This window comes from Parasteatoda tepidariorum, chromosome 5 (assembly GCF_982258835.1).
Source record: "Parasteatoda tepidariorum strain Cologne lab strain chromosome 5, Ptep-v5.0, whole genome shotgun sequence".
Lineage (NCBI taxonomy): Eukaryota > Metazoa > Arthropoda > Arachnida > Araneae > Theridiidae > Parasteatoda > Parasteatoda tepidariorum.
In genome coordinates, this window is record NC_141759.1 from 96,294,110 (window position 1) to 96,311,886 (window position 17,777).

The following is a 17,777-nucleotide window of genomic DNA, read 5'->3' on the forward strand; positions in this document are numbered from 1 at the left end:
AGGTACAAACAATAGTAATTCATTGCAAAAACCAATACAGAGCGAATATGTTTCATTCAGAACCAATGCAAACGTGCAAGGTTTTGTTGCTAAACAATAACTACACAAAATCGCATTACATTTTTATAAAAGTTACAACGGAACCATGACAAAAATGGCAACAGCAGTACATTCTAGACTTAGTTATGAAAAGCAAGCAGACGACGCCCGAAATCTAACGCTAGAAGTTGACCGAAAACGTTGGGCTGACAATGACTGGACGATAAGATGCCAATAAAATTTAAAACAAATTAAAATAAGAATATTTTATTAAAAACCAATAAAAAATTGTTAATTTTACAGCGTAGAGATGACCCTTGTATTGGACGCTATAACTTGGAGCTTTTAGTGTATATTAAGCCGTCAATTCCCCTGCCTTCTGCAAGAACATAAGGAATTTCCAAAACAAGAGGAATATTTTTTTGTAAGTTTTTACCGTTTCATTTATAACATTGTATTATTATTAAAAGCATTATTTTTTTCAAATTGCAAACATATAAAAAAAAATTGAAACATAAGACTTTAGACCTTGTTTTACGTACTAATTAAATAATACGTCACAAAATAAAATTTCAAAAGAATACAGATTTTTGAAAAATTTAAAAATATATCTTGAATTTCATGATGATTTATTAATTACTTCGATAAATTAATTAAACTTAAATTCTAACTTATTAAAATAAATTCACCTTAAAAGCAATAAAAAAATGGCATCTGAAAAGTCATAAAAGCAAGACGGAAAGATGACAGCAATAAGAAATCCATTCCTGCCGAGTGAATCCAGACAGAACGCTTCCTCTCATTCATTGGCTTTACTATGACTGGAATGGATCTTGCAATAACCGCTTGCGAAACGCTACTGGAAATCGTTAGCGAAGATAACAAATTGAATACGAATAAGTTCCTTGTTAATGATGAAAGATATTTATACGCCTCTGTTTTTGTTTTTAGAAAACGATGCGTGGAATTTTAATAAAACATTTTTTTTTTTTTTTTAAGTTGTAAATGTATTCAAAGATCTAAAAATTACAAAAAATGTTTTGAGTAGCGAAACTTAGTTGTTCTTTACAAGCACGTAGGATAAGTTTATTTTTTAAAAGGTTTGCACTTTGCGAACTTCTGATAAGGGTTTATGTAAGTATGGCCAAATGTTCTACAAATGTAGCCAAAATCATACGCCTGGGAGGCAAAATTGTCGCCTGGGAATATCTTGAAAGTTACAAAATAGTAATTTTTGCATCGAATGGATTTAAATATACAATGGTACCATGGATTTAAAAAAAATAAATAATCTAATTTTATGTTTAAAAAAAATTACTAATTTACTAATTAATCTTTTTGAAATGGAATAATTGGAAGTGTCAGGTGCAAAAATGTTCCAATTTTTTTATTTTCAATTTGCATGTTGTGCTGTGCTTTGCATTCATGAACTGGCAATAAAATTATTGTTCGTCAATAAGATATTATTTCTTGCTCTTTTGGAATTAACTTTATTTATCATTTTTGATAATTATTTTTCAATTTAATATTTTGTTAGCTCTTACTTCCTCTGTTTTCTTCATATATTTATTTAGTTGGTGTCAGCATTTTAATCTGTATGTTGAATCTATTTATTAAAGTTATTTCAGATTTATTTTCATTTAATTTTAACGAATAATCTTCAATCATTATGGGGCAATGAATTAGTAGTTTTAGGGTGTTCAACTAATAACTAAACGGAAATTAATAATTTTTGATACGCACGATAAAATGAATTATGCAACAGTAAAGTTAGAATTTTTTCCCTCAGGTTTGTCCATCGTATTAAGTTGTTAGACCACTAAAGGAATAACTAGGTGGTATTATTGGACCAACTTTTTGTACAATGCCGCAATTTTATCAAAAGAAACTCCACAGAAGAAAAAATTAGAAACCGCTGCTGCAAGAACTATGTAAATCTATCATTAAAACAGGATTTATCCATGTAAAAAAATGACAATTGTAAATTAAACTTAATTCCGCCACAAGAAGCTCGATCACAAAGCCGAAAATATTGGGAATCACTGTTGTAGCGAACCAACTGCAGAGAACATACGACACGATACATGAAAGAACTATGTAAATCTCATTAAAACAGTTGTTGCCACTCACATTAAGTTTGTCAATTCCGTCATGTTTTCTTTATTTTATTTTGTATTACATTATCTTTTGAGTATCTATAAGTTCAAATATATAAACGCAGAAGATAATTAACATTATCTTTTGCGTTTGTGAAACTGGCAATTATTTTTCATGTTCTATTATGTTATAATTACGTTTTAAGAGAATATATACGATTTTCATCTTTAGGATGTACGATTTTACTTCCAGCATCCATGTAAATAATATCTTTTGTAAATAGTCCTATTATTCTGAGTGTTGTATTGTAAAATAAAGTAATTAGAAGCAAAAGAATCTTGAGTCATAACAACAGGATTTATCTATGTAAAAAATACATAAAATTTACTAAAATATATAAACAAAAACGAAAATCGAAATTACGATTGCAAAGGGTAGAAGAAAAAAAAGCTACTGATCGATTAAAAACCTAAAAAAGAAAAATCATTGATTTCCAAATCAACAGATCTCGCAGAGCCATTGTAACCAGAATATAAGAAGAGAAGAATAACTACTTGAAATTAACCCTTGCAGAAATGACGTAATATTGCGTGACATCGGTCAGTGTTCTTATCGCCAACAGATGTAAATAAACGAAATGACTAAATACGAGGAAAAAAGGATACGTACCATAGATTACGCTAATTCTGTAATATCCCTTGTTAATAAAGAGGGGAAAAAAATTACTTAGTACACTGCAGGGTTGGAGTTTTTGCCGGCAAAAAGGGGTTTTTGCCAGGACAGTGGCAAAAATCTGGTAAAAACCGGCAAAAACCAAATTATCTAAATTGCTGATTAAATATTATTTCAAAATACTTGAAACAAATTTAAATCAATCATAAGGAATAATAATTTTGATACATTACATGAAAAAATTATTTTTAACATATTAATAATTAATATACCTAAGGGTAATAATTTTTAAAAGATTGAAAGTTTTTGATCTCTTTTCATTTTAGAATCCTAAAATAAATGTTTTTTTTACAAATAAATATTATTATTTGTATAATACTATTATTTATTATAAAAAATTATTATTTGTACAATAATTAACTACACATGTTGATAGATATTTTATGCTTTAAATTATATTTGTATTAATTTAAAAATAAGTTCATTTCACTGGAAAAAAGAGAATAATCACAAATTTTCCAATCAATAATGTTTTAAACTACTAAAATGATACATTATCATTTAATTATGGAATAATAGTTTTGTTAATTTTTTTATAATTATTTATATTCATAGTTTCAATTTTAGGAATAATTTTGTATCAAAAATGTGTTTTTGTCCTCTCATCTAGGAAAATATAGGTTTTTGCCGCTTTTTGCCACTTTGCTTGGCAAAAACCTGTTTTTGCCAGGACGGTTTTTACCGGTATTTACCATGGTTTTTTCCACCTGCGGCAAAATCTTGCCAACCCTGGTACACTGTAAGTAAAAAGGTGAAGAAAAAAAACAAAAAATGAATATTTTCCGATTAGTTAATAATTTTTAATTAATAATTTTAAGGACAAAAAAAGTCAATGTATTAGGTGGTTGATTTAAAAGAAATCAGTGCAGTACTTGTTTGTCGAAACACTTATTCCGAAAACCAATATATTGCTCTATATTGTAAATAACAGTCTCAAAAACAGGCGCCCATTTTCAAAACTTGACTGACGTGAATGTGAAGAATCAGAAGTTCTTTGAAATATAAAACGTAAAGCTGCCAACCAAAATCGCTAAAATAAAGGTGAAAAGTAAAACTTGAAAAACCACAGTAGCCGAGAGAGAAAAAAAGATGAAAAACAGAAGAAAAAAAAGCCACAGAGGCCGAGAGCGGCGAATCAGGGTAAAATGCACGTCCACGCACTATTGAGAGATGGTGAGGGACCAATGTCGTGAACAAGGAAACCATCATTTATATGAATAAAATAAGATTCCAGGGCATCAAAATGAGCTGTTGTGACTGTGATTTTCTAGTTTTGTTTCTAACTTTTATTCTCCATGTTTTGGTCCCGCAGTGGATTGATCGTAAAGACAAGGTCCCCAGTAGCACACCGAAGTCAAGCAACACTGGCCGCGGTCAGTAAGCGGGTGGGTGACCACTTTGATCAGCCTGCGTAGGGACCGAGGGTGTGCGGTATTGGTCCTCGTTAAACTGTGCTACCGTAAAGTGCTCGACTTCGCGCGCAGGTCGTCGGGCTACCGAAGCGGGGGTGCCATCCCCTCCGCAGAAGATCATAATTGTGATGGCATTTCTTCGGATCATCCTCCGGGATGTTTCCCAGACCGTCGCCAATAGCCCATTGTGCAGCTCTAGTGCAATGTAAATACACCTAACTACCATTTTTCGTTGGCTACTTTGTTTTATATTTTAAATCACTTTTGTTTCGTCGCATTCAAGTCTTAAAAGTTTGCATTGTGAAATCGTTTATTTAATTTGTCATATTAAGTTGTTCATTGTATATGCAATAAAAAAACATTTTTTAAGAAAAAAAAATGCGTTGCAAAATTATTTCTAACAAAAGTTCATGCAGTCCTTGATTTTATTAATCTTTCTTCTTCTTCAGGAGCGCAACAGCCCTTTGCAGGCCTTGGCTGCCTCTTATTAATCTTTACTGACTTTTATTTAGCTTTTTATTTAGAAATTTGCACAGCTAATAGAGATATCATAACCATTGTTGAACAGCTGATTCAGCCTTTGGGTTTACGACTACTAATGCTCAACTCCGTAGCCTTGTAATTTTGGACCCAATCCAGAAGACGAGGAAACTCCTGGATCAAGTATTGGAAGAAATTTGCCTTCGTGGATGACTTGTTAATGGAGCTAACCCGCATTTGCGTTACATGGAGAGGAAGACCACGAGAACCTCCCACGGTTAGCCTAACGGCAGGGGATTCTAACCATGATCCGTCTACCACTGAGGATATTTCACGTCAGCACTGCGGTCGGTGCAAGCCGGATGCAGAATTCGTATCGACTGGGATTCGAACCCGGTTCTCCGCATTGGAAGTCGAATACTCTATCCTCTGAGCCATCGCGGCTCAGCTAATATAGACAACAGAAGCACAAGTAGATGAAGGATGGCAAGCTTTGTGCAATGGTATGATTATTGCTTCGGCTATGCTACAGGTATGTTTTATCATATTTAAATGATTTTTTTTCTTGTATAAATATTAGTAAAAAAAAAGCAAATATAGAATTTATATCTGGTCTGACAAACTTCCTCGGTTACAGCACCATTTGTGAAGCAAAATGCATTAGCTTCTCAAGTATCCGAAACTGCAATAAAAAATGGGGGTTCGTAATTCGTATTTAAGATTTTAAAATTGCTCCCCCCCCCCAGCGAATAGAGTGGAAGATCGAGTTTGGTACCATTGGATTAGCTGTTAGGAAAATACTACAGCGTTTATTTTTTATTCCATGTATATTTCTCAAGATATTTGACTCCTTCCTAACTTTTTTACACTCTTCTTATATATACAGCAGGACACATATGTCAGTAATTAGTAAAACCAGGGGTCTGTCCAGACATTTTGTGAAAGGACCGTTTTTCGTGAAATTGTGAAAAAATTACTCACATTCTTTCAACCAGGGTCCGCATTTATGAATTTGTGCAAATAGGGTCCGTTATTGCAAAAAAAAAAAAAAAGTTTTTCAAGGAGTTTTTAAATTGTAAAGACATACAACATTATGCTCAACACTGTAAAATTATAATTAAAAAACTTAAATTTTAAGAAAATAAGCAATTGCTGCTTCTAAATTAGAGATGCAACATACAAATATTTGGTATTTAGCCTATACTGCTGAACGCGGAATATTAATTTCGGACGAATAATGGAAGAATCGTAAGACAAAACTTAATTCGTTTACATCCATCTATATTGTTTTTTGCCCTGGAAAGGGTTTATTCGATTAACAAAATAATAATAAAGATAAACAAATTTGTGAAGGATCCGATTAAAAGAAAAATCATTTTGTGAAGGGTCTGTTTGTAAGCTAAAATATTTTGTGAAGGGTCCGTTTTTAAGTTAAAATATTTTGTGAAGGGTCCGTTTTTATGAAAAGATATTTTGTGAAGGGTCCGTTAACGGACCCAAATTTCTTCTAAACAGACCCCTGAAAGCGTATGGCATACGAATTAAAAAATATATTTCTTTATAAATATTCATTTTATTGTATTCACTTAGCTATCGGAACTGTAAGAAAACACAAGTTCATATTAAATTGAAAAAAAAAAAAAATTAAGGTAATTTTGTGACACTTTCATCCTTTTACGAAAGTCGATATGCCACTCTCGATTGAAATTAGATAATTTCAACCTCGATTAACACAACATTCAATTTATCATTATAACTATTCAGGGGTCTGTTTAAAAGAAATTTGGGTCCGTTAACGGACCCTTCACAAAATATCTTTTCATAAAAACGGACCCTTCACAAAATATTTTAACTTAAAAACGGACCCTTCACAAAATAATTTATCTTTTAATCGGACCCTTCACAAATTTGTTTATCTTCATTATTGTTTTATTAATCGAATAAACCCTTCCCAGGAAGGGGGTGGGGAGAAAGACAGATGCAAACGAACTAAATTTTGTCTTCCGCAGACGCTTCTTCCTTTATTCGTCCGAAATGAATATTCTGCGTTCAGCAGTATTTGGCTAAATACCAAATATTTGTATGTTGCATCTCTAATTTAATAGCTGCAATTGCTGCTGATTTTTTAAAATTTGATTTTTTTAAATATAATTTTAAAGTGTTGAGCATAATCTTGTATGTCTTTACAATTTAAAAACTCCTTGAAAAAAAATTTTTTTTTTGCCATAACGGACCCTATTTGCACAGATTCACAAAAGCGGGCCCTGGTTGAAAGAATGTGATTTAACGTTTATTTTATATTCACAAATTACGAGTAATTTTTTCACAATTTTACAAAAACGGACCTTTCACAAAATGTCTCGACAGACCGCTGTTATAACTATTGTTTTTTTAAAAAAAAAAGTCTGGTTCACATTTTAGCAAGATACAGGACTCGTCCAAGGTCCAGTTGTGGGCTGTAGCCTATGGATTGGGAACCTGATCTAGACGTTACTATTTTTACTGTTATAAAGAGCAGAGCGGAAAGGGTGAATTTGAGTGCCTCCTACAATTCCAGGAATACCCGCCGACAAAGAAGGAAAATTGGACACAATTGAAGAGTCATCCTCACAATAGTCTCCTCAATTACGCAGAACAGAATTTCGTGAAACATGATGACAATCACGGAAAGATGCGGAAACAGGAAGCCCATCACTGTAGAACGAGACAGCACGCCGTTTTGATTTCAGCAAATTCCAGGACGTGGTGCTCAACTATGCCTGAAGGATGATAACGTCGGAAGAACTTTACACCATTACTAACAGATGAATAATGGAGTGATTTGCATTAAAATATACAGAATCCACCTGGAAATTTTTTAACGAATGTAACACAAACAGAATTATCCTGGAAAATTTATGAACAATTGTAACACAAAGCAGACTCATCCTGAAAAATTTATGAACAAATATAACACAAACAGATTCATCCTGGCAAATTTATGAACAAATGTAACACAAAAAAGACTCATCCTGGAAAATTTATGAACAAATGTAAAACAAAACAGACTCATCCTGGAAAGTTGTTGAACAAATGTAACACAAACAGACTCATCCTGGAAAATTTATGAGCAAATGTAACACAAACAGAATCATTTAGACAAGTTTTAGAATGATATTAAAATTAACAGAATCATCCAGAGAACACCCCTAAAAAATTTTAGAACAGATATGACACAAACAGAATTATGCTGGAAATTACAGGAATAACTATCCCTGCAGAATTACTTTGAATGATTTAAAAAAATTTATAAACAAATGTAAAACAAAACAGACTCATCCTGGAAAATTTATGAATAAATGTAACACAGACTCATCCTGGAAAATTTATGAATGTAACACAGACTCATCCTGGAAAATTTATGAACAAATATAACACAAAGAGACTCATCCTGGAAAATTTATGAACAAATGTAACACAAACAGAATCATTTAGGCAAGTTTTAGAATGATATTAAAATTAACAGAATCATCCAGAGTAACCGTCCTAAAAAATTTTAGAACAGATATGACACAAACAGAATCATGCTGGAAATTACAGGAACAACTATCCCTGCACTTTGAATGATTTAAAAACGAATATAACGTAAACAGAATTATCATAGAAATTTAAGAACTAGTAGAAAAGAAATCTTCCTAAAAAAACTTACTAACAAATAAAACAGCCCGAATCACTATGGCCCTACAGAATCAACTTGGAAAATTTAGGAGCGAATACAACAAAAACAGGATCATTCTGAACATATTTAAGAACAACTATAACATAAAAAGAATGAAAGAAAATTTAAGAACAAATATAACAGCCAAAATCACTAAGACCCTTCAGAATTATCTTGGAAAACTTAAGAACGAATATGTCATAAACAGAATCATACTGGATATTTAAGAACTACTATAACATGAAAAGAATCATTCAAGAAAATTTAACAAATATAACAGCCGGAATCACAATGGCCCGACAGAATCACCTTGGAAAACTAAATGAAACAGAATTATCCTGGAAATTTGAGAACGGCTATAAGGCAAGAATAATCGTCCTAGAATATTTAGGAGCCATGACAAAATGAATCTTTGAGATCCAGCAGAGGCACCTAGAGAAACTTCAAAACGAATATAACAAACCGAACCATCCAAGAAACTTTTCATATAAAAAACTCCTGTTAAGTTTTAGAGCAAATCCAAACATTTAAATTAAAATCTTAATTATGAACCTAACTAAGAAAACTTAAAAAATCGGTTAAGTTCGCCTGCGTTGAGGACTTAGATTAAAACAAATCACATTGAGAAAATAATTAACATAAATTATAATAATTACATTGAAAAAAACCTCGCACAGTTGGCAGAATAAGTTAAGGCTGTATGTCTATTTTTACAACTAACTAATCAAAACAAATTCTTAAACCTGAAAATGTCTTTGCAAAATGTCACTTACTTCTATTACAAGCACTTGAATCTCAGTTTCAATTAAATAGAACATTGGAAACCTGCCTAGAAATAAAATTTCCCTTCCAAAAAGCTACTTTTTCAATTTGCAAATGAAATACATAGAAAAACAAAGACATACTTATGTTACTTAAAAACATTAACAAGCTTATTAACGGAACTCAATTAGCATTTACAATAGTTAATACGAGAAACAAGCTCGTCGGAACTTGTTACACCAGCATTACGAATTGTCTTGTAACTAGCAACAAACTGAGAACAATGGAAATTAATATATGTAAAACAATGGAAAGTGTTCGTCAGAACCTTGGCACTTTATATGTTAAGACATTTAGTAGTATTAAAACTAACTGGTATGATTTTCTTAAAATTTAAAAGCTTGCACTCATGCTCAGTTAATTGCTCAAGAAACATCAGTTAAGATTGACGATATGCCAATATTGGTTTCAACATTAATTTTTAATTTAACCTTCGACAGTAGCTTTGGCGTCCGATATTTAGTTATTATAAGTGCAAACTAACTTAACAAAAGTTAGTAAAAGTCAATTAACATTAAATTATCTGGTAAGGTTTGAGTTTTAAGCAAGCCATGGTGGCTTAGGGAATAGAGCGTTCGTCTCCCAATGATCGTCGATACGAATCTCGCACTGACCACAATGCTGATGTATAATATCCTCAGTGGTAGAAGGATCGTGGGTTTGAGTCCCCTTACCATCAGGGTAACGAGGTTTTCCTCTCCATGTAACGCAAATGAGGGTTCATTTGATCAAAAAGTCCACCCCAATGGCAAATTTTTCCAAATACTTGATCCAGGAGTTCAATCGTCTTCTTGATTGGGTTCAAAATTACAAGGCTATGGAGTTGAACATTGGTGGAGGTAAACTCAAAATTGGGTCGTCTGTTCAATAAAGGTTATAATACAAAATTTAAAAAAATTTTAAGCGGCATAGACAAAAGATTCAACTAAATATAAGAAACATCAAGCTGCATCAAACTTGTAAGACATTGTTTTCCTAAAATCTAAAAATTTATGTTTAGTGAATTTAGTGTCGCTTGCATTTACGTTAATTTTAAACAAAGATTAACAGAGGCGAGAGAGGCGTGTGGCAACAAATCTTGATGCATTGAACCAGATTTCAATATAATTTTTTTTTTATGAATCCTTGGAGACTAGAATCACTTTCGTGTTCCCTTGTCAGCTTTTCACAAATGCTTATCATTTTTAATCTAAATGTATAAGAAGCATTCAGTAGCATTAAAAATACACTGCCATGGTTTTTATAAAACGTGTTTGACATTTATGTTCAGTCAAATTTAGGCAAAAAACATCAGCTGAGACTAGCGACAACAAATATTGATGCATCGAACTTGATTTCAATAATTATTCTTTATTCGGTGATTGGCATTTGTCACTTTGTTGATTTCTAAAGGTTAGCAGTACAAAACATTTATCTCAAATTGTATGTGAACCAACTTTAAGACATGAAGAATAGCTATTAAAAACTTTAAATAAAGTTATTGGGGGAAAAAAATCGATTGAAGCATGTATTACCATCAAGCACTTATAATCTAATTGCTTTTTGGCAAATTTTAGCTTATAGTTTATTGAAGTTGGTTGCTTTTAGACTCGTTTAGGTTTTCAGTTGGAGAGATAAAACCTAAGCCAACTTTTTAGTTTTTTGTATCTTTGTTTCAAAAAAGAGTAAGAAATTTCAATGAATGATAAATTTTGCTTGTTCCAATTAGAAAATAGTTGAAGCTTGCATTATTATCCAGCACATATGAAAAGGTTATTTTTTGAGAAATTAACTTTTGGTAATTCTGATAAATCAACCAATGATTTATTGCGGAGATCGGGTGTTCGGTCATTTTGCTTGTTCCATTTAGAAAATGGTTGAAATTTGTTTTGTCATCCAGTTCAATATCAAGAGGTTATTTTTGGTAAATTAGTTATTTTTTAGTAAATTAACTTTTGCTAAATCAGCCAATGATTTATTGGAAATGAGTGCTTTTGGGGTTACACACGATTTACAAACAACCTGGTCTCTTAGTTCCAAAAAAAAAAAAAGTAAGAAATTTTAATTAGCGATAAAATTTGCTTGTCCAATTTAGGAAATGGTTGAAATTTACTTTGACACATTTGAAACTTTTATTTTTTGTAAATAGCTAATTTTGGTAAATTAGCCAATCACTTTTTAGAATCGGATGCTTATGGGCAAATTTAGGATAGACAAACAAGGCTGACTTAAATGGGTAAAAAAGTATAAGAACTATTTCAGAAACCTCCAAAGCTTCTGACTTTCGAAGACTTTACACACCATAAACAAAACGGAATGCAAGTAGACATATTATTTTAGGTGATTTTTTTAGACTCATTAAACGAACAGGTGTTTTTTCTACGGGGAAAAAAAGGAAAAGCAAGTAAGAAAAAAGGGAGGGGCTATTGGAAAAGCAGTGAATCATTCATTTGAAGCTTTTGGGGAATCGCCCATATAACGCTTTAAAAACACACCCAAAACTTTTCAAGCGTGTGTGAGGCTTTGTGCTCACTTTTCTGCAAGATGGGGATTTTCCGAGTCTTTCTCTCACAAAGCAGGCGGTGCTATTTTTTTTAGCTATTTTTTTTATTTCTTTCAAAAAAGAAACTTTTGACAACAGATCTGAAGCGTGGGTTTTTGTGTGAAGATTTTTTTTTCCTCATATTTACAAATTTTTATTGAAAGTATGAAAAGAAATCTGAAACAAATAAAAGAAATCCCCTTTCAGAGAGTATTACTTTATGTTTCTTATAGTTTTCTTTAGGATAGCTGGTTCCAATTTTTTTCGGCTACGGAACTTTAAATAATCTACCTCGATTTCATAAAGTTTATTACGATAATTGCAAACTTATAACCTATATAGACTATTTGCAAGATATTTAATAAGAAGATTTGTGATTTTTCGCTGCTTTATCATTAATAATAAATTAGGTTTCATGTCCGACACTTAAAATTTGCACTCCTTGTGTTACATCCAGTCTAGTTATGAATTTGTTTTGGGTGTTGTTTAAATTGTTCATACAAGCTGCAAATAAACTGAATTAGCCTAATTGTGGTTCACTTCTAGATAAAAACTGAATGATCTGCAATAAACGTTTAAAACGCAGGGGTCTGTCCAGACATTTTGTAAAAAGGTCCGTTTTTATAAAATTGGGAAAAAATTACTAGTAATTTGTGAATATAAAATAAACGTTAAGTCACATTATTTCAACCAGGGTCCTGCTTTTGTGAATTTGTGCAAATAGGGTTCTGTTATTGCAAAAAACAAAAAAAAATTACAAGAAGTTTTCAAATTATAAATGGATACAAGATTATGCTCAACACTGTAAAATTATAATAAAAAAATTAAATTTAAAAATATAAACAGCAATTGCTGCTACTAAATTAGAGATGCAACATACAAATATTTGGTATTTAGCCTATACTGCTGAACGCAGAATATTCATTTCGGACGAATAATGGAAGAAGCGTCTGCCGAAGACAAAACTTAGTTCGTTTACATCCATCTTTCTTCCCCCCCCCCCAATCCAGGGAAGGGTTTATTCGATTAACAAAACAATAATGAAGATAAACAAATTTTTGAAGGGTCCGGTTAAAAGATAAATTATTTTGTGAAGGGTTCGTTTTTATGAAAAAGATATTTTGTGAATGGTCCGTTAACGTTAAATTTCTACTAAACAGACCCCTGAATATAGATGAGTTAAATTAGAAAGATATCGCGATATGTCGTTATTTATCATTTTTGACGATACATCGCAATTCGTAATTATCGGTTGATGAGGCATACGTTCGTGTTAGCGACAACTGGGAAAGGCAGTAGTTAACACGTGGTTTCAGTAACCGATAAAGCACTCTGTTTATAAAAAAATATATATTTAGTATTACCACAGTATAAATTTAACATGGCAAAACTAACTTTAGGAAGATAAAAAAAAAGGAGACAAGTTCTTTCCATTAATTTAACCTGCACCTTTTCACCTCAGTTGGAAAAAGGGTGCATGCACGAGGCAAAAGTTAAAAACAGAGCAGGAGGGAGGAAGGAAGGAAGGGGGAAAGAAAAAATAAATAAAAGAGAGGGAGATGAACGTAGAAATATACTGGAGTAAGGTGAAAAGGTCCCTTTTCCGGTGGTGCCCCGCGATAACATCCGGCGGCAGGAAACTCTTCAGCAGAGGGGGATTCGAAAAATAAAGAACGAAAATTCCAACACCACGCAAAAGCACCAGCTGCTCACCCAATATTTTAGGTCTAGTTCCATAAGCAAGCTTTCACATTGAAAGCTCATATATATATATAACATAACACAAAGAAAATAAAAGGGATTAAAATAAAATAATTTATTTAAAAATTAACGAAGGAAGATCAACGATTATATTCGCCAAAAAAAAAGTGCTTTCGAATATTTTATTCATTTTGCAAAAGCAAAATATATCATTACAATTGTATGTGGAACATATATGCTATACAATGTTAGACATAATTAATACAATGTTAGAAAGCACTATTTTCGAGTCACTCTTCAGGGGTCTGTTTAGAAGAAATTTAGGTCCGTTAACGGACCCTTCACAAAATATCTTTTCATAAAAACGGACCCTTCACAAAATATTTTAACTTAAAAACGGACCCTTCACAAAATTATTTTTTCTTAATCGGACCCTTCACAAACTTGTTTATCTTCATTATTGTTTTGTTAATTGAATTAACCCTTCCCAGGGCAGAAAACAAGAAAGATGGATGTAAAAGAATTATGTTTTGTCTTCGGCAGACGATTCTTCCATTATTCGTCAGTAATGAATATTCTGCGTTCAGCAGTATAGGCTAAATACCAAATATTTGTATGTTGCATCTCTAATTTAGAAGCAGCAATTGCTTTTTTTAATTTTGAAAATGAGCATAATCTTGTATCTATTTACAATTTAAAAACTCATTGAAAAAGATTTTTGCAATTACCGGACCCTATTTGCGCGAATTCATAAATGCGGACCCTGGTTGAAAGAATGTGAGTAATTTTTTCACAATTTCACGAAAACCGGACCTTTCACAAAATGTCTGGACAGACCCCTGCTCTTTTACAAGGTGCGTAGCCAGATTTTTTAACCAAAAATAAGCACATTTTAAGTACTTTTTAAGCACTAGAATAATATTTTTAATCACTTTCCAAAAAAAATTATTATTATCTGAACAGTAATAAAAATTATTTTTTTCTATCGTTAAAAGTTCTTAATTTATTAACATAAAATCAATACAATTCAGAACTTAACAGAATCATGATAAAATAACTAGTATCCGATAAATAGTGCAGAGAAAATTGTGAAAAATCATGCACTATAAATTTAGAACGATAATCGAGAAGGCAAGAAAATTTTTTTTTTTTAAAGATAGAAAATTAAGCACTTTTTACAAACATTGAATAAAAAAAAACACTTTTAAGGGCCATTAAAAAACGTAAATCAAAAATAAGCACCTTTAAGCACTTTTTAAAAAAGCTACGTACCCTGTTTTAGTTCATTTTTCAAATTATCTGACAACCAGAATGTTGAACTTTTTAAAACTTTAAATGCTAAAATTTGTTTATGAGGCTTAGTAGATAATAAATATATCACATTAAGAAATTTTTTGTCATTATGTGCGTAAAAAATATTAGAACTGTAATAAAAAGAACCTGATTTTACACTAATATTAGACTCAGAAAATTGAGAGATTTCCATAAAAAAACAAAAAATTTTAAAAAAATACAGACAGCCCACTGATTTTTCAGAAAATCAAGACCTTTCACAAGAAATCTTGAAAAACTCACAAGTAATAGCGTTTTTTTAAAAATAAATAAAATAAAAAGAGCACAAGAAATAAGGCATTAAATCTTTAAATTCGTAAAAATTCAAAAATTTAACATAATATAATAAAAAAGTTTTACTATTACCCAAGTTTATATGGCTTCTACTCATTAAATAAAAATTTTATCAAATCTACACAGAGATTTAGAACAATTAGTATAAACTACATACAGCATCTTTTTCAATACCTACCATTAATACTGAAACATCATACTACTATGTAATACATTTTCAACTTTGCCTCTATTGTGTTTTTAATTAATATTTACCTTATATGAAAAAAAAAAAACATTTTTTCAAAAGTAGTTAAAAGTAATATAATTAAGAACGATTTTTCACAAACCAAATTGAATAATTATAATAAAATATCACTAAATAAGAAATTTATAAATTGTTAGAAATAACAACCATAGTTAGTAACAATTCTTAATTAAAAACAAAATAAAATTTTAAAGCATTTATTTCTCAACTGACAATTGAGATGTATTAAATATTCGATTACGTCAAGTATACTATTAAATTATTTAGTCAGCAAAGTATACATATCATTTCATATTTATATAATAATATATTCATTCATCAAGAATTGGAAAGATTAATGCTAAATTTGAATTAAAGAGTTTCTACTAGATTCAACTGTTATACATTATAATCTTTATTTTATTGTTTGTAGAAATGAGACATTTTGAGACATCAAAAAAAAAAAAGATTAATCATCTTTTATTAATGTGAAAAAACATAATTGGCACAAGGATATTAAAACTAGAGGAATTTTTCATTTAATTTTGTATTGAATATTACTACTGGAAAAATTACAAATTAGGAAAATGGGTTGCAAAATATAGTGATAGAAGATAACTTTTTTAAAAATTTAAAAAAATCCATAAAAAAATACTTAGCATAAAAGAAATTCTAAAAAAAAATTCCAAAAATACCCTCAATGAGAAAAAATGCAAACGACATCATAATCTGAGCCTTACTTTTATCTAATTCACGGTGCGTAGCCAAATCTTTCAACAAAAAATAAGCACCTTTAAAGCACTCAAAAAATATTTTAAGCACTATATACATTAAAAAAAGCAAAATTTTTTTTCAAAAACTTTACATGATCATGATAAATTAATGTAAAACATGTAAAATGATTGGCACTTTCATACGCTATGGACTAATGGTAAGCCAAAATGGATTGTGGTTGAATGAATTGTAAAAACGTTGAATTAAACGATGTGAAAAGCATGCTTTTGCCTAAAACATGGCGAAAATCGACATGGTAAAGAATTAAAACCTCATTTTCGGAAAGGGAAAAACTAAGCAATTTAAAAATAAAAAAAAAATGAAAAAAGCAACTTTAAGGGCTTTTAAAAATCGAAAATGAGCACCTTTAAGCACTTTTTAAAAACGCTAAGCACCATGTAATTTCTTTTAAATCACAAAATTTTAAAATAAAATTGGCTTCATTCACAATACATTGTTTCAAAATCTTAAAAAAACAACATTTACCCCCAAAAAAGGAGGCTATTAGCATTTATAAAAAGATTTCTTTTCAGCAATATCTTTATGTAAACATAAGTGAAAAGTAATAATAAACTTAAAATAAAACATATTTGAAAAATTGTCAATCATTCATTTCCATTCATAAAAATATTTTATTTCACACACAAATTATTGACGTCATTACAATTCACATCGAATAAATTAATAAGCAACAACTTGGGCTATACGCGTTCATTATAGATAGTAAAACCTGTATGCCATATAAGAAAACTGATAGTTGAAAATACTACTGCAAACAAAGCGATTAAAACTTACCTAGTGTCTCTGTTATGTTATCCAGAGTATATTATAATCAAACACAGAAAAAATAATTTTTAGCTGCACTACTATTTAAGCATCTGTTTCGAAACATTCACAACCAAACTATAAACAATCTGTAATACGGCGTCTTTTAACAATATACATGAACACGCACGCAAAGAAATTTAAATAACTGGATGTCAAGTTTGAAAGAAAGGCGTGTTCTTCAGGTGTGTTGGTATTGCAGTGCCATCTGGTGATACCAACAGATAACAAGTCTTGGGATTCTTAAAATTAACCCAAACAAACGCCGTGAATATTTTCAACGCTTTAAGCTTAAAAATTGTTCTTTATATCAGGTTATTTAAATTTTTTAATAATTCAATATGTTAAATACTCACTATTTATGCTCCTATTTTAAACACGCTCATTTTCTGACTGTATATTTTCTGACTAAGGTTGCGATTAACAATTCCTTGGTGGCTTTTTATTCTGTTTAATATGTTTTATAAGTAGTTAGAGTAACTTAAAATGTGTTTTAGAAGGAAACGAAACGAACACAGCTCCAAACTCACGTTTTAGAAAATAGACAAATTGGATTCCATTTTTCAAACTTATCGAATAAAAAATTATTCTTTTACTTTTTTTCCCCCAAAGAAAAGTAATTAAAACCAAATAATTCGTCATATGATGTCTATTTGTCAAAAACACAAAATTTTAATAAAATAGTCTTTTTTTGAGAAGATATTAAAAGAAAATTCGTTTATCGTTGTTACAGGAGCTGTAACTTAATAGTATTAAATTGACACTGTTCGAATGTACAGTGCGCAAAGTAAAAGGGTCCACCTGATAACTTTTGATCCTAATGAT

General features: G+C 30.7%; 1 protein-coding gene across 1 annotated transcript in view; it reads right to left on the bottom strand.

Moving 5' to 3' along the window:
- The window catches only part of LOC107441916 (signal-induced proliferation-associated 1-like protein 2), an 83,885-nt gene extending 66,752 nt beyond the window's left edge, over positions 1-17,133 (bottom strand). Inside the window, exon 1 of the mRNA XM_087164565.1 lies at positions 16,923-17,133. The gene's annotated coding sequence lies outside the window, so the exon portion shown is untranslated. The remainder of the gene's footprint in view (positions 1-16,922) is intronic.
- Between the last annotated feature and the right edge of the window lie 644 nt (positions 17,134-17,777).